This window comes from Balaenoptera ricei, chromosome 5 (genome assembly GCF_028023285.1).
Source record: "Balaenoptera ricei isolate mBalRic1 chromosome 5, mBalRic1.hap2, whole genome shotgun sequence".
NCBI lineage: Eukaryota > Metazoa > Chordata > Mammalia > Artiodactyla > Balaenopteridae > Balaenoptera > Balaenoptera ricei.
The window spans coordinates 15,077,136-15,096,493 of record NC_082643.1 but is presented as its reverse complement, the minus strand read 5'-3'; the positions used below and the strand labels follow the sequence as shown (position 1 = coordinate 15,096,493).

The 19,358-nt window shown below is 38.0% G+C and overlaps 1 protein-coding gene across 7 annotated transcripts in view; it reads right to left on the bottom strand.

Annotated features, from left to right (window-relative positions):
* The window catches only part of BMPR1B (bone morphogenetic protein receptor type 1B), a 458,884-nt gene that overhangs the window by 214,202 nt on the left and 225,324 nt on the right, over positions 1-19,358 (bottom strand). For 6 of the 7 annotated variants that reach the window (XM_059922439.1, XM_059922437.1, XM_059922436.1 and 3 more), the window contains exon 2: positions 2,762-2,862. The exons of the other annotated variant lie outside the window; for it this stretch is intronic. The gene's annotated coding sequence lies outside the window, so the exon portion shown is untranslated. The remainder of the gene's footprint in view (positions 1-2,761; positions 2,863-19,358) is intronic. 7 annotated transcript variants of the gene reach the window in all.

Sequence of the window (19,358 nt, the reverse complement as noted above, 5' to 3'; positions counted from 1 at the left end):
CTTTTAAAGAGGGTTTGGCATATGGTAAATGTAGCTATTATCATAGTTTGTTTGTCTTTTGGTGCCTAGAAACACGCAGCATCTTGAAGCCACTACTACCTCCCTATGTTGAAAAGCTATCAATTCAGCACGCTCTAATCCTAAATTGCAAGGACCAAACAGGAACTTTAAAAAATATAAGTGATTCTGGACTGAGATGGATATAAGTATTTCTTCCTGTTTCTCCCACTAGACAAAGACAACTAAAAACTCTGAACATCATATACAAAATGCACATAGGAAGACTATGGAACGTGCAGAGGAGATGACCAGCTAGGGACCTCAGGACCCAAGGGAAACAACATGGCTTAGAGTTCCCTTTCTTTCTGCCTCACATATCCTAGACTGAGGCAGCATTATCTTCAATGTACTCAGGGAACTAATATACAAGTGAGAAATGTATAGTTAAACATTGTGGTTATAGATTTCAGCCTTTAGAGCCCTACATAATTATTTGCTCAATTTGTGAACCTTTTGCAGCACCTTCCCACTGGTATTCTCTTTTTTTGACTCCCCAGGAAGATGGTTCCTCTCCCATCAAACAGTCGTGCCCCAACTCAGTTTAAACCCTTTCTCACTGTTTACCTGAAAACTAATGAATTTGGCTTGTTTTTGTTCTTTACCTCTGGTTTTCTTTTCATTTTCCCCATGAGGGTAAAGAGTGTTCTAGACATAACATCTTTGACCCCAGTTAATACTGTTCACAACTATTCTTTAGAACCAAGCCAAAGAGAGGTCTTACTTCACTGCCATTATAAGATGATGCTGTCAATCATTCCATTTCCTACTTGGGCATCTGCCTGTAGAACTTTATTCAGTCCAGATTCTGTTTCATATGGATTAATCTCTTTCCAATACATACCTAGTATCCACCTCAACTTTCATTCATTGTTCTAATTTCCCCTATTTGATTTTTGGCCCTTTACAAAATAAAAATATTCAACATTTGCCTTTACAGTAAACCTATATAAACTATCTAAGACTTACTAAAAATAAGCTAGACAAAACATGCACAGGAGAAGGACTCATCAATCCAATAACCAACACTTTGCTCATGCCTCAGACCACGAATCACCCTCAGCTCCCTCACTATCCCATGAAACTTTTATCTAGCCCAAGAAGCTGATCTCATAACCTAAACTTGATCTTTGCCCTTCCTCCAAACCACCATGTGTATTATGTGTGTATGTGTATGTATATGTTGAACTTTTAAAATACACATAATTCCTTTGTATACTATGCTTTATCTTGTGTTCCCAATTATATCATGTGTTTAAGTCTTGTCCACCAAATAAAATCACAACCTGATTGAAAACAGGAACTAAATCATATTCTTATAATTTTTCCTCCACTATAAATAGCATGGTGCTAAAACACAAAGCAGTTATCAATTTATTCATTCAGTGCATGACAGCTGAATCCCTGCTAGCTAGTGTGTTGAAGGCTGGGGATGAAGAGGAAAACAGAAGGCGGTGTCTGTCCCCAAAGGGTTTACTGAGTACTGTGAGGGAGCCATGAAAACATTTACATTGAGAATCAAATCAGAGATGTAGTCAAGGCGTTATGAGAAGACAGAGGGAAAGTACCGAACTCTGCCAAGGAAAGTATCACAGACGAAAAAATATTTCCTTTAAATAGAATCATGAAGGATAAATAAAACTTCACCAGGCAAACAAGAGAAGAGGTAGGCATGACATTCCAGAAAGAGGAAACAGCACTGTGCCAAAGGACAGAATCGTGAATGAATGAGCCAGCAGATAAACTGAGGAACCATTACAAATCGATAGGCTATAAAGTAGGGAGGGAAAGGGCAGTGACCAGGACCGAAGGGCAGGTAAGCATCTGATGAAGCCGAAGGGCCCTGTATGCTACAGGATGTAATCCTGGAAGCATTAAAGGTCATGGATGAGAGCGTGGTAGGATCAGATATCTCTGCTGCTCCTGAAATGGTAGACAGTTTGGAAAGGGGAAAAGTAGACAGATGTTAGGAAGCTATGTTAAAGTATAACTGAGAAATGATGAGGATTTGAGATAAGGGGTGCAAGAAATGGAATCATGATCACTGAAAGTATAGGTGTGCATGAAAACAAACTGAGTGAGAGGAGAGGCAAGCCAAGGAAAGACTGTGCAACGTGGACATTTAACATGAATCTTGACCAAAAGTCAAATCCATTCTTACTTTGTGGATAAATATTTCTTCTATCTTTAAAACTGTAGTTCTCAGTGTATAAACAAGAAGAAACAGGTCAAGATTAACATTTTAAAGCCTCAACTGGAAACCAAGTTTATCCATCTACTGATCTTGGAATGTCTTTCAAACACTAAGTGTGCAGAGATAACAGAATTCCATCTCCCCCACCCACCCCAACCTGTCAAAGTGAAGACACACTGCCAACATACCTGTTCATCAGGTTTTCTTTTGAAATGGGTACAAATAAAATTCACTTCAAGGCAGTAAACAGAGTCCACGTCACTCTGTTCGGCCTCTATACAACTGGACTTCTTGCCTTCACTAGCACCTCCCCTTTACCCCCTACCCCAGATTTCAAATTACTGCTTTAACACCTTAACTAACCTTTATGTGACCTGGTTAGACATATGGTGAATTGCCTGTATATTACTTGACACACAAATTCATTTTATGGTTCTTCCCTTCAAATCAATGATTTAATTACCATGAGGTGAACTATCATGGCAAATCTGACTTGCTTTAGATACCAACCAGGTAAACAAGCTGCTGATAACTGAAGTAAACAACGTTCTTGATGATTATGCGCAGTACATCCGCGTCAGGTACGTTCGCTCTCTTGACCACGCTGAAACCTATTAAATAAGTAAACAAATGGAAAAAAAATGCAATGTGAGGTTCACGTTACATTGCAACAACAACATGCACACAAAACCTAAAACTTTCACTCCACCACTGGAAGCAACATAACTTTAGAAAGGTAAAGCATTTTCCTCTCAAATCATATGCCAGTATCTCTTTATTCTGTTCATCCTAATATCCTGTGAGCATCTATTATATCTATGTACTATGCCTTCACTGAAAAGTATATGAAATCTTGCATTTTCCTTCCGGTAAAGTGACTGCCAGTAACCGAATGAAAACGGCATCTACCCAAAGGCTACCACCTCATCCTTTAGTTCTCAGCTCTAATACTGCCTCCCTGAGAGCTATTCACTGAATACTTTGGCTAAAACACCATCTCACACATCTTCCAGCCACCCTCTGTCCCTTTCAGCTTGTTTCACTGTGTACATAATAAGCAGCCTTGTCTTGAGTTACATTATTACTCTTTGTGTTTACTTTGTGTATGACTATTGCTACCGGACTGTAAGCCTCCACAGAGCTGGGAAGCACCCGTCTTGTTCACCACTTCATCAGCAGTGTCTAGAAGACTGCCTGCCCTGTGCTCAACAGACACTTGGTGGCCTAATGAGTGCTTCCAAATCCACAAACTACCAAAATATTAAAACTCTGCTGTAAATAAAATCCTAACAGAAAAGGGTTTATTTGGTACTTCTATGAGTTCACAAGACCCAGAGAGATGCATAACCAGACACTGACAGGCTAACATAAACAGTTTTTTTTCATTTTGGCTTCTATCCAGGGCTGATAGTGAATTCAGTGGCAGTCAAATGTTAACTGCCCTTGAAGAATATTTAAACTGTCTCTAAAATGAAGAAGGGAGAAAAGGAATATAAGGGGAAATAAAATTAATAAAGTTAATCTTCTTACTGATAGAAGCATAAATAGCACAGTCAGGAATTCATAACATAAACACTTTTTTTAAATGTCATTCAAGCTTCAAGTTCCTATTTTTTTCTAAGAGTGACTGTGGTTGTTAATGAGCATACTACATTGGAACAGATAATACAGAAATTGTGGTAGTCTATATAATTTGGCTCCTCTGGAGGTCAGAAGGATATTTGGATCAAATAATGTAAGGGCTTTGTTCAGTACTACTATAAAATATAAAAGAAAACTGAAACAAAAAGGCATACAGAATCTTGCAGTATCTTACTTCCAAAACATGTGATGGGATAAAGCTCCATTTTCAGAATCTGTTTCCTAAAAGAACCCAATATTAATTGCATGTTGATGTGTAAAGCACACAAAAGTTGCATTTTCTCTACTTTGGATCCCAGACTCTCAGTTCTGAAAGTACAGCCCACTGTACATAATTCCCAGGTCAGAGGTGCAGTAGACAAATTAATTAGTCTATTAAGTTTCAGTCATATCCTGGCACTGATGTTTAGGTTAGCACCTTCAGCAACAAGTTTCTAACATTTAACTATGCTGCCATTTGTTCCTGAGAGAAATTAGGAATGAAGGGGGGGGGGGGGAACATAGCTGGGAAAAGTTCCCACTGACCTAAAGGCAGAAACATGCACGTGAGTCAGGGGTAGACTGATGTATTCATAAAAAGGAGAAAAACTTCAGTTGATTAGTTCTTGCTATTTTAAGTGATTAGCAGAAAAATAAATGGCTTCATATCAAAGTGAAATTTAAATAGCATTTAACACTCTACAAAATCAACCTAAAAAACGATGATAATTTGCTATGACTTAGCACTAAAGAGAAACCAATGATTTCATATGACGAATCTGTGAAGCATTTCACTAGAAGATTAAATACTTGACTAAATATTTGTGGATGCTAAAAATGACTGAAGTGAACCAAATTGCGTATTTGAAAAAATAGACATGAGAGACAAACACAAACGCACAGAGGGAAAGAGGGAAAGAGGGAAAGGAGGGGAGGGAGAGAGAGAACTACCAGTTATCTTTCACCTTATAGCCAATAGCTACTGCAAGGTGTATCCAAAAGAACAACATACCAGACATAGTTTAAAATTCAACAGTAAAAGCAAAATTTGTTGATTATCATAGAGCACAATAGAATACCTCTGCACTATGTAGGAATTTTCTTTTCTCTTAAATTTTTCCTTTTCTTTTATTCAGTAGGGTCATGGTAAAGTGGAATGTTTTCACAGCATCAGTGACCCAGATGTGTGTAAGATACTAGGCTCTAAAAGCTGTTCTATGCATGAGAATTGGGTGTTGAGACTGTCTCAGGTACCTCTGAGAACAGTAACAAGAAATGAAAGACTCAGTTTCTAATGACACTATCTGTCAAAACAAATATCTGTTACATAATGAGCAACCACACTATGTTAGAACCTGGATACACCTACATTAAAGAGATGTTAAAGATTAGGCCATTTAAAATCCAATCAGAATGCTGGATTACTGAAAAGGCAATCAGAGTAACTATGGCTTACCATTTTCTCCTGAATATCCTATTATCTGGGCTCTATGAAAGCTTAGGTTCACCTAATTCTCCCCAAACACAGTGTCATTAAATTGAGGATTATTAAAATTTATAATTACATTTCTTGGAATTTTTCTTCAGGAAATAATCAGATATGTTCAAATAGAAAATAATTCTAGAGGTAAAAAAAAATTAATATTATTTACAATAGCAAAAAGCTAAAACAATGTAAATGTCTAACAATAAGAAGATATTTCAATAAATTATGATATAATAGAATAGTAAGAAGTCATTGAATGTCATGCTTTCAAGGAAAATTTAATGGGACAGAAAAATTCCTAGATTACGGCAGGCACATAAGGAAGAACTGTTAAAGGAAATAAAAATGCAGTGTACAAAACCTATACAAAAACTATATGCGGGCTTCCCTGGTGGCGCAGTGGTTGAGAATCTGCCTGCCAATGCAGGGGACACGGGTTCGAGCCCTGGTCTGGGAAGATCCCACATGCCGCGGAGCAACTAAGCCCGTGAGCCACAACTACTGAGCCTGCGCGTCTGGAGCCTGTGCTCCGCAACAAGAGAGGCCGCGATAGTGAGAGGCCCGTGCATCGCGATGAAGAGTGGCCCCCGCTCGCCGCAACTGGAGAAAGCCCTCACACAGAAATGAAGACTCAACACGGCCAAAAATAAATAAATAAATAAATAATAATTAAAAAAAAAAAACTATATGCATAGTTTGATTCCAATTTTAATACATATGCACATTATATGAAAACATATTACATATCCATCTTTTGTACATAATATGCACAGCCATACAAAAAAGAGGAAAAAAAGACACACCAACATGTTCACAGAGGTTATCTTTGGGTAGTAGAACTGAACACAACTCTAATCACAAAAATATACTGCTTTTATAATTAGAAACGAAGCTATAGTAGCTACTGGAATAGTTTGAGCCAAGTGGAGTTGACCACAATTGAAGATAATGTTCCTTGTATAAGTCATCAGTGGAACAAAGGATGAGTTAGATATTTCTGAGTGATGTCCCCCTCAACCACTTCCTAAGACCCCCAAGTCCAACCAAGTCCACAAATCGTGATAACCTCCAATACTATCTTTGTCTCAGGTATGATTAATCCCTGTTCTTAAACTGTCTCCTTTTAATACGTGTATTAATCAAATTTCTACTTATCTGTGACATGTATTGTAAAAATGCACAATATTTCTGTATCTATGGCCTTGGAATTTCTTCTCTGAGGCCAAAAAAGGGTGTGTGTGTATGTATATATTTGACAAACTCATTTATTTATGATAAACTACCCTAAACCTGCCTCACATACGGCAATGGATATTTTTACAAGCTCTGCTGAAAAGAATCCCATCCTTCAAACTGACAGTTACAGTTTCCCCAAAAAATGTTATTTTAAAAGTGAGTTTTTAAACAGCACTTTGAATCAACACTGCCAACTTTTTAAAGTGTTTAAAAAGATGCAGTTACTCCCTAGATTCTGCTTCTTAAGATATAAATTATTTTGTGGGCAAAGTCCATTCCAACCTATCTCTTATAGACAGATTTTTATACCATCATCTATGTCACCTCTAAGCATCTCCTTGTGTAGTTTTCCTTTCATCATTATGAAATTAAAGCAAACAGCACTCTTTTTTGTTCTATTTGTGTGGTTACTATGGTAGTGACCTGCATTTTGCACCTAGGATAAGCCTATTTGGGGCAGGGGAGAGAAGTAAGGGACCAAAAGAATGGAAGAATACGTTCGGGTAATGGTCAGCACCTTTAATCATTTACTTTTCTCTTGGAACTGCCTTTGGCCAAAATCTATAAAACTATGACTTGACCCTCAGCTTCCTGGCATAAAGTACTTAGGCTTATGATGTGAACACCATGAAATTGGCAAGATCAGCAACGCTTTCCCTTGTTCGTAAGAAGAATTAAAATTCTGTTTCTCCTGACCCCAAAATTTCCACCTCAAGCTCCCCCTAAACCTAGTCAGGCCCTGGTTCACAGCTTCGAAGGACCAGACCATGGAAATACCACGTGGTGACTGAAAGTCTGTGATGGAAAACAGATGAGACAGGACACACTGCTTGCCTAGCACTTTTAAATGTACAGCTCCCCTTCACTGTCTTTCAGGATGCCACTGTACGTGACACATGGAAAGAACAGTTAGTGCAAAAGTTTTGCACATTTTCTACTTTCATGGGTTATCTCAGTTGTCAACAAGGTGATTTCCTTGCATATCTGCATCAAGTGAACCAACAGTTTGAGGTATTTTCAAAGTTTTTCTCCCCTTAAATAATATCCTTTACAGAGAAAGGCCAACAGATAACAGATAAAGGCCAACAGGCAGCAGCTATGCTTGAAGAGTGGAAGACGCAAGAGGGCTGCAGCAGTTCACCGACAGCCTGCCCACGTAGCCCTCAGCTTCCCTACCGGGCTCCTTAGACACCCCGCAGAATTCTAGAGCCCTGAGGGACACGATCTGAAAATCAAGTAAGCAGAGTCTGCCCTCGCAACCTCAGAGTTAATATTCATAGTGCTGACTATTCTAAAAGTCCATGACACACGTCATTTAAAACTTTAAAATTCAGAAGCTGTCACTAATTTTTTCAGCAATATTTTACTCCATTGTTAAGAGGAAAATTATGTCATGATGGCATTTTTAAATCTGAGGGATCATAAAAGTAATAGGCCCAAGTTCTTAAAAATGCATTATGTCTTCTTAAATTGCTTTAGAGGAAAAAAAACGCTATATTTCTTGTAATTAGCTAATTAACTATAAAGCGTAAAGTCATGTGAAATCTTATTAGATAATAGAAATTGTTGTAGTAGTTTCAGAAAGGAAAAGAAAAATAAGCTATGATCTTCATACCTCCTAACTAGCCAAATAAGATATCTAGAAACTTAATACATCCTGCCTCACTTTTGCCGAGTCCTCATAAAACCGACAAAACAAAAGACAGAGTAAAGTTTTAAAGAGTCAATAAAAACGTTTTTTAAAGTACTCTGAATACCTTAAGTGTTATAATAAGACCTCATTTCAAAGGAACATGGTTGAATGCCATGAAAATTTAATTCTATTATATACCCTCAAGAGACAATCCCTTGAGATATTAGCATTTAATGACTTTTTACTTGAAAACACAACATTTAATAGCTCCTACCACACTACACTGTAATTGTTTGATGATGGCTTTTAAAAAGTGTTTGTACTTGTAAAACTTCTCACTAGGCAATAAGGTACTTCAGAGTTGAATGTAGGGTTTACTGATCTTAGTTTGGTTACTCATTAATTCATTCAACATTCTTACTGTATATCTATTAGCCATATGCTAAAAACAATAAGTATATATGGAAAAAAGCCACAGTCCCTATCTATCAATACTTAAAAAAAAAAAAAAAGTTTAAGAAAGAATAAGAAAACACATGATTGCAGTTTACTGTCTTAGAGTTAAACACTGTGCCACAGGAGCACAGGGAAGTGACAGAGGGCTCACCTGGAATAGCAGGGAACAGGGCAGGTCTGAGCTACAGTGGGACAGGTTCTGAGGGCTACTGGGAGTTACCCACAGAACACATGATGAAATACAAAATCCAAAGACTGAAGCAGCACCATATATCAAGAGCCTCATACGCCATACTGAGGATTTTGTACTTTATTCTGGGGAACCATTCAAGAACAAGTTTTAGAAAAGTCACTTTCACTATAAAACAGATACCAGAATGGAAGAAGCAAAACCGGTTGCAGGGAGACCAGTTAAGAGGACAGTTATGGTGGTTCAAGTGAGAAATGATGGAGGCCTCAACTAAGGCTGTAGTAATCAAAAGAGAGAATGGTAGGCACACTTAAGAAGTATTACGGAAATGGAACAGGCAGGATTTAAAAACTGAGTTGAGGGGCTTCCCTGGTGGCGCAGTGGTTGAGATTCTGCCTACCAATGCAGGGCACACGGGTTCGAGTCCTGGTCTGGGAAGATCCCACATGCCGCGGAGCAACTGGGCCCGTGAGCCACAACTACTGAGCCTGTGCGTCTGGAGCCTGTGCTCCGCAACAAGAGAGGCCGCGACAGTGAGAGGCCCGCGCACCGCGATGAAGAGTGGCCCCCGCTTGCCGCAACTAGAGAAAGCCCTCGCACAGAAACGAAGACCCAACACAGCCATAAATAAATAAATAGATAGAGAGATAGATAGATAGATAGATAGATAAATAAATAAACAAACTGAGTTGAGGAAACAGAGACCCGTCAGGATTTCATGGACAACTCCTCAGTTTCTGGTTTTGGCAACAGGGAGAACAACAGTGGTTTCCTAAGATAGAGAACACAGAAAAAGAAGCAAATCTGATGGGGGCAAAAAACTTCAAAAATACCTTAAAAACCATTGGTTCACTTGACGCAAATATTCAAGGAAATCACCTTGTTGACAACTGAGAAAACCCGTTCCAAGGGGGATCTGTAGAAATTGTACAATACAAGACGGTTTGGCGTGTGTGGAGGAGACCTGTTCTGGGAACAGGAATATGAGCGCCGTTAGTATTTAATAATGGTAAATGAAGTCATGAAAGTGTACGGAGTGAACCAGGAGAGGACCAGCAAAGAAAGCCTCAGAATAAACTCCCGGGAGCAACAAAAATGGAGGCAGAGGAAGTGGAGAGACCTGCAAAGGAAACAGAAGCAGCAGCACAGGTGGTAAGAAGTGAGTTAGGAGAGGGCAGAGTACAGAGTTTTGAGAAAGGATGAGAAAGGAACACCTAAGTGTCAAATGGTCCTGCGATACCGCAAAAGGACTAGAAAGAGGCCAAGAGACTTTGCAACAAGAGGTAATTCATGACCTTTGCAAAGACAGTTTCAGCAGTGAGATAACAGAGTGACACAAAAGTTACTGAAGAACATATGTGCCACATCTTCTTTATCCATTCATCTGATGATGGACACTTAGGTTGCTTCCATGTCCTGGCTATTGTAAATAGAGCTGCACAAATACGACGTGGAAATAGAGAAAACTGCACAGCTCCTGGAACATATTAAATGTTCCAACTGTTCCTAATCTACACTTCTCCATTGCATGTCACCCTGTCCAAGTTTTTAAAATATGCGACAAGCCCCCAAGGCAATACACCAAACGAATGTTTAATGATGGCTTTGACTACAATTGAAACCTCAGTGGGAAGTAAGAGAAGTGCTCTAAGACACTCCCTGTATTATTTGGGAATCTCTTAAACCATTACCTAAGCCAAGTTTCATGTTCCTCAGTCTAAGGAAGCTGGAATTGTGAGAAGGCATTGGCTTGGGTAGATTTTAAGTACATGTGTTATGAAAACTATTTAATGAGTTGTGTCATAAATCATTTTGGTTTTTTTGAATGAATCTTAAGGGAATAAATAAAATCACTTTACCCCTATCTAAAACATTTGGAAAACATAGGCATATCTCATTTTATTGCAGTTTTCTTTATTGTGCTTCACAGATACTTTATTTTTTACAGACTGAATGTGGCACCCCTGCCTCGAGCAGGTCTATCGGCACCATTCTTCCAGCAGCTTTTGCTCACTTCATGTCTCTGTCACATTTTGGTAATTCTTGAAATATTTCAAACTTTTTCATCATTATTATTTTTGATATGGTGATCTGTGATTAGTGGTCTTTGATGTTACTATCCTAATTGTTTTGGGGCACCATGAACCATGCCCATATAAGATGGCAAACAATCAATCAATGTTGTATGTGTTCTGAACACTCCACCAACTGGCCATTCTCCCACCACCCGTCTCCCTCTCTTTGGATCTCCCTATTCTCTGAGACACAACAGTATTGAAATTGGGCCAATTATTAACCCTACAATGGCCTCTAAGTTTTTAAGTGAAAGAAAAAGTTGCAAGCCTCTCACTTTAAATCAAAAGCTAAAATGATTGAGCTTATTGAAGAAAGCATGTCGAAAGCCAAAACAGGTGGAAAGCTAGGCCTTTTGTCTCAAACAGCCAAGCTGTGACTGCAAAAAGTTCGTGTAGGAAATTGAAAGTGCTATTCCAGTGAACACACATGAATAATAAGAAAAAAAAACAGCCTTATTGCTGATATGGAGAAAGTTTTAGTGGTCTGGACAGAAGATCAAACTAGCCACAACATTTCCTTAAACCAAAACCTAATCCAGAGCAAGGCCTTAAGTCTCTTCAAATCTATAAATCCTGAGAGAGGTAAGGAAGCTGCAGAAGAAAAATTTGAAGCGAGCAGAGGTTGGCTCATGAGGTTTAAGGAAAGAAATCATCTTCATAACATAGAAATTCAAGGGGAACCAGCAGGTGCTGATGTAGAAGCTGCAGCAACTTGTCCAGAAGATCTAGCTAAGATAATTCATGAAGGCGGCTACACAAAACAACAGATTTTCAGCGTAAAGGAAACAGCCTTCTACTAGAAGAAGATGCCATCAATGACTTTCACAGCTAGAGAGAAAATGCCTGGCTTCAAAGCTTCAGAGGAGAGGTCAATTGTCTTGGTAGGAGCTAATGCAGCTGGTGACTTTAAGTTGAAGCCAATGCTCACTTACCATTTCGAAGATCACACGGTCTTAAGAATTCCACTAAATCTATTCTGCCTGTACTCCATAAATGGGACAAAGCCCAGATGACAGCACATCTGTTTACAATATGGTTTACTGAATAATTTAAGCCCACTGTTAAGACCTACTGCTCAGAAAAAAAAGATTGCTTTCAAAATATAACTGCTCACTGACAATGCACCTGGGCACTCAAGAGCTCTAATGGAGATGTACAAGGAGATTCATGTTGCTTTCATGCCTGCTAACGCAACAACCATTCTGCAGCACATGGATCACTGAGTCATTCTGACTTTCAACTCTTATTTAAGAAATATATTTCATAAGGCTAAAGCTGGTATAGATAGTGATTCCTCTGGTGGATCTGGGCAAAGTCAACTGAAAACCTTCTGGAAAAGATTCACCATTCTAGATGCCATTAAGAACATCTATGATTCATGGGAAGAGGTCAAAATAACCACACTGACAAGAATTTGGAAGAAGTTGATTCCAACCCTCATGGATAAAGACTTCAGTGGAAGAATGAACTGCAGATATGGTAGAAATATCAAGAAAAATAGAATTGAAAGTGAAGCCCGAAGAAGCGACTGAATTGCTGCAATCCCATGACAAATCTTTAATGGATGAGGAGTTGCTTCTTATGGATGAGCAAAGAAATTGGTTTCTTGAAATGGAACCTATTCCTGGTGAAGACGCTGTGAAGATTGTTGAAACAAAGCAGTAGCATGGTTTGAGAGAACTGACTTCAATTTTGAAAGAAGTTCTACTGTAGGTAAATTGCATGCTACAGAGAAATCATTCATGAAAGGAAGAGTCAATCAATGTGGCAAACTTCACTGTTGCCCTGTTTTAAGAAACTGCCAGAGCCACCCCAAAATTTAGCAACTAACACCCATGGATCAGTCAGCAGTCATCAACATCAAGGCAAGACCCTTTACCAGCAAAAATATTATGACTCGCTGAAGGCTCAGATGATGGTTAGCACGTTTTAGCGATAACATATTTTTTAATTAAGGTATATACATTTTTTTAGACCTAATGCTATTGCATGCTTAACAAACTGCATGTATAGTATAAACATAACTTTTATATGCACTGGGAAACCAAAAAATCATGTGACTCAATTTACTGCAATATTCACTTTATTGCAGTAGTCTGGAATTGAACCCGCAATATCTTCAAGATATGACTGTATGTGAAGTGTAAAACATATAAAATACAAATATAATATCAAACTAAATCATGCCATGGGTTCTGCGTAACTTAATAAAGTTACCCCAATTCATTGTTCAATTGATTATTATTAAATATCACTGGCAGGACAGGAAGTACTTACTATGAGTTCATTTGTCTCCTTATATTACCCATTACACCTTTCAGTGAGGTCTAGGAGCTTTTAAGAATTAAAGAATTGCGGACTTCCCTGGTGGTGCAGTGGTTCGATCCTGCCAACGCGGGGGACATGGGTTCGATTCCTGGTCCAGGAAGATCCCACATGCCGCACAGCAACTAAGCCCGTGCGCCACAACTATTGAACCTGCACTCTAGAGCCCAAGAGCCACAACTACTGGGCCTGCGTGCCACAACTACTGAAGCCCGCATGCCCTAGAGTCTGTGCTCCACAACAACTACTGAGCCCACGTGCTGCACCTGTAGCCCATGCACCTACAGCCTTTGCTCCACAACAAGAGAAGCCACCCCAATGAGAAGCCCACGCACAGCAACAAAGACCCAATGCAGCCAAAAACAAAATGTTTTTTTAAAATTGTGAAAAAAAAAAAAAAATTAAAGAATTGCATGTTATCATTTGTAAATAAAATTGATACATAAAAGGGCTTATAAAGATACAAGCAGGTAAAGTAGCTGGTATGAACCAAAGATCAAAAAGCAAAAGCAAGGACCCTATTTAACACATCTTCCAAATACGTTTTAATACCTATGGCCAAAAGGGAGTGGTGCCTGGGGTAGGCGAAACAGGTGAAGGAGGTCAACTATATGGTGATGGAGGGTAATTAAACTTGTGGTGGTGATCACCTTGTAATGTATACAGATGTTGAATTATAATGCTGTACACCTGAAACACACAATAAAAAAGAAAAAAGTAGTCCTAGCCAGCTGTTTATTTCCACAGCACCTGGCCAAACAATATTCTCCTTTTGTTTCACTGTAGAACTTCTCGAAAAAAAATTTAAGCCTTTCATTTGCATGACAACACAGCAAAAGGTGGACCCACCTACTGTTGTCACAGAAGAATCATTCAGATATTAGACTGAGGTCTCAAATCTTTGAACTGTTTTTAGTTTACCAAGGTTAAAACATAACTGGCAGCACTTTGTTCATAGCAGCACTTTTTACAATAGCCAAGACATGGAAGCAAGCTACATGTCCATCGACAGGTGAGTGGATAAAGAAGATGCGGTGTATACATACAATGGGATATTACTCAGCCATAAAAAGAATGAAATAATGCCATTTGCAGCAACATGGATGGACCTAGAGACTACCATACTAAATGAAGTAAATCAGACAAAGAAAGGCGAATATCATATGATATCACTTACCTGCAAAATCTAAAAAAATGAAACAAATAAACTTATTTACAAAGCAGAAAGAGAATCACAGACATAGAAACAAACTTATGGTTATCAAAGGGTAAGGGGGAAGGAATAAATTAGGAGTTTGGGATTAACAGATACACACAACTACATATAAAATAGATAACCAACAAGAACCTACTGCATAACACAGGGAATACTATACTGAATATCTTATAACAACTTATAATGGAAAAGAACCTGAAAAAGAAGATAGAGATAGAGATATAGTATATATATATATATATATCTATGTATACAGTATATAATATATAGTATGGTATATAGATATATATACTACATATATCTATATTTATATAACTGAATCACTTTGCTGTACACCAGAAACTACATTATAAATCAACTATACTTCAATAAAAAATAATAAATTTTAAAAAGATATTAAAAAAATGTAATTGGACAAGCCTCTTAGATAGCCTCATCCACCAGAGGGCAGACAGCACAAGCAAGAAGAACTACAACCCTGCAACCTGTGGCACAAAAACCACATTCACAGAAAGATAGACAAGATGAAAAGGCAGAGGGCTACGTACCAGATGAATGAACAAGATAAAACTCCAGAAAAACAACTAAATGAAGTGGAGATAGGCAATCTTCCAGAAAAAGAATTCAGAATAATGATAGGGAAGATGACCAAGGACCTCTGAAAAAGAATGGAGGCAAAGATCGAGAAGATGCAAGAAATGCTTAACAAAGATGTAGAAAAATTAAAGAACAAACAAACAGAGATGAACAATACAATAACTGAAATGAAAAATACACTAGAAGGAATAGCAGAATAACTGAGGCAGAAGAACGGATAAGTGACCTGGAAGACAGAATGGTGGAATTCACTGCTGCGGAAAAGAATGAAAAGAAATGAAGACAGCCTAAGAGACCTCTGGAACAACATTAAACGCAACAGCAGCAGCAACTTGTCCAAAAGATCTAGCTACGATAATTCATGAAGGTAGCTACACAAAACAACAGATTTTCAATGTAAAGGAAACGGCCTTCTACTGGAAGGAGACGCCATCAATGACTTTCACAGCTAGAGAGAAGTCAATACCTGGCTTCAAAGCTTCAGAGGAGAGACTAATTGTCTTGGTAGGAGCTAACGCAGCTGGTGACTTTAAGTTGAAGCCAACTTCGCATTATAGGGGCCCCAGAAGGAGAAGAGAGAGAGAAAGGACCAGAGAAAATATTTGAAGAGATGAGAGTTGAAAACTTCCCTAACATGGGAAAGGAAAGAGCCACCCAAGTCCAGGAAGCGCAGAAGTCCCATACAGGATAAACCCAAGGAGGAACACGCCGAGACACATAGTACTCAAATTGGCAAAAATTAAAGACAAAGAAAAATTATTAAAAGCAGCAAGGGAAAAACGACAAATAACATACAAGGGAACTCCCGTAAGGTTAACAGCTGATTTCTCAGCAGAAACTCTACAAGCCAGAAGGGAGTGGCATGATATACTTAAAGTGATGAAAGGGAAGAACCTACAACCAAGATTACTCTACCCGGCAAGGATTTCATTCAGATTCGATGGAGAAATCAAAAGTTTTACAGACAAGCAAAAGCTAAGAGAATTCAGCACCACCAAACCAGCTCTACAACAAATGCTAAAGGAACTTCTCTAAGTGGGAAACACAAGAGAAGAAAAGGACCTACAAAAACAAACCCAAAACAATTAAGACAATGGTCATAGGAACATACATATCAATAATTACCTTATAAGTGAATGGATTAAATGCTCCAACCAAAAGACACAGGCTCGCCGAATAGATACAAAACCAAGACCCATATATATGCTGTCTACAAGAGATCCACTTCAGACCTAGGGACACATAGAGACTGAAAGTGAGGGGATGGAAAAAGATATTCCATGCAAATAGAAATCAAAAGAAAGATAGAGTAGCAATGCTCATATCAGATAAAACAGACTTTAAAATAAAGAATGTTACAAGAGACAACAAAGGACACTACATAATGATCAAGGGAGCAATCCAAGAAGAAGATATAACAATTATAAATATATATGCACCCAACATAGGAGTACCTCAATACATAAGGCAACTGCTAAGAGCTATAAAAGAGGAAATCGACAGTAACACAATAATAGTGGGGGACTTTAACACCTCACTTACACCAATGGACAGATCATCCAAACAGAAAATTAATAAGGAAACACAAGCTTTAAATGACACAATAGACCAGATAGATTTAATTGATATTTACAGGACATTCCATCCAAAAACAACAGATTACAACAGATTACTCAAATGCTCACAGAACATTCTCCAGGATAGATCACATCTTGGGTCACAAATCAAGTCTCAGTAAATTTAAGAAAACTGAAATCATATCAAGCATCTTTTCTGACCACAACGCTATGAGATTAGAAATCAATTACAGGGAAAAAAACGTAAAAAACACAAACACAGGGAGGCTAAACAATACGTTACTAAATAACCAACAGATCACTGAAGAAATCCAAGAGGAAATCAAAAAATACCTAGAGACAAATGACAATGAAAACACGACGACCCAAAACCTATGGGATGCAGCAAAAGCAGTTCTAAGAGGGAAGTTTATAGCTATACAAGCCTACCTCAAGAAACAAGAAAAATCTCAAGTAAACAATCTAACGTTACACCTAAAGGAACTAGAGAATGAAGAACAAACAAAACCCAAAGTTACCAGAAGGAAAGAAATCATAAAGATCAGAGCAGAAATAAATGAAATAGAAACAAAGAAAACAATAGCAAAGATCAATAAAGCTAAAAGCTGGTTCTTTGAGAAGATAAACAAAATTGATAAACCATTAGCCAGACTCATCAAGAAAAAGAGGGAGAGGACTCAAATCAATAAAATCAGAAATGAAAAAGGAGAATTGACAAAAGACACCGCAGAAATACAAAGCATCCTAAGAGACTATTACAAACAACTCTATGCCAATAAAATGGACAACCTGGAAGAAATGGACAAATTCTTAGAAAGGTATAACCTTCCAAGACTGAACCAGGAAGAAATAGAAAATATGAACAGACCAATCACAAGCACTGAAATTGAAACTGTGATTAAAAACCTTCCAACAAACAAAAGCCCAGGACCAGATGGCTTCACAGGTGAATTCTACCAAACATTTAGAGAAGAGCTAACACCCATCCTTCTCAAACTCTTCCAAACAACTGCAGAGGAAGGAACACTCCCAAACTCATTCTATGAGGCCACCATCACTCTGATACCAAAACCAGACAAAGATACTACAAAAAAAATTACAGACCAATATCACTGATGAATATAGATGCAAAAACCCTCAACAAAATACTCACAAACAGAATCCAACAACACATTAAAAGGATCATACACCATGAACAAGTGGGATATCCCAGGGATGCAAGGATTCTTCAATATATGCAAATCAATCAATGTGATACACCATATTAACAAACTGAAGAATAAAAACCATATGATCATCTCAAGAGAGGCAGAAAAAGCTTTTGACAAAATTCAACACCCATTTATGATAAAAAAACTCTCCAGAAAGTGGGCACAGAGGGAACCTACTTAAACATCATAAAGGCCATATACGACAAACCCACAGCAAACATCATTCTCAATGGTGAAAAACTGAAAGCATTTCCTCTAAGATCAGGAACAAGACAAGAATGCCCACTCTCACGACTATTATTAAACATAGTTCTGGAAGTCCTAGCCACGGCAATCAGAAAAAAATAAGAAATAAAAGGAATACAAATTGGAAAAGAAGAAGTAAAACTGTCACTATTTGCAGATGACATGATACTGTACATAAAGAATCCTAAAGATGTCACCAGAGAACTACTAGAGCTAATCAATGAATTTGATAAAGTTGCAGGATACAAAATTAATGCACAGAAATCTCTTGCATTCCTATACACTAATGATGAAAAATCTGAAAGAGAAATTAAGGAAACACTCCCATTTACCACTGCAACAAAAAGAATAAAATACCTAGGAATAAACCTACCTAGGGAGACAAAAGGCCTGTATGCAGAAAACTATGAGACACTGATGAAAGAAATTAAAGATGATACCAACAGATGGAGAGATATACCATGCTCTTGGATTGGAAGAATCAATATTGTGAAAATGACTATACTACTGAAAGCAATCTACAGATTCAATGCAATCTCTATCAAATGACCAATGGCATTTTTTTACAGAACTAGAACAAAAAATCTTAAAATTTATATGGAGAAACAAAAGACCCCGAAATAGCCAAAGCAGTCTTGAGGGAAAAAAATGGAGCTGGAGGAATCAGACTCCCTGACTTCAGACTATACTACAAAGCTACAGTAATCAAGACAATATGGTACTGCCACAAAAGCAGAAACATAGATCAATGGAACAAGATAGAAAGCCCAGAGAGAAACCCACGCACCTATGGTCAACTAATCTATGACAAAGGAGGCAAAGATATACAATGGAGAAAAGACAGTCTCTTCAATAAGTGTTGCTGGGAAAACTGGACAGCTACATGTAAAAGAATCAAATTAGAACACTCCCTAAGACCAAACACAAAAATAAACTCAAAATGTATTCAAGACCTAAATGTAAGACCAGACACTATAAAACTCTTAGAGGAAAACATAGGAAGAACACTCTTTGACATAAATCACAGCAAGATCTTTTTTGATCCACCTACTAGAGTAATGGAAATAAAAACAAAAATAAACAAATGGGACCTAATGAAACTTAAAAGCTTTTGCACAGCAAAGGAAACCATAAACAAGACGAAAAGACAACCCTCAGAATGAGAAAAAATATTTGCAAATGAATCATCGGACAAAGGATTAATCTCCAAAATATATAAACAGCTCATGCAGCTCAATA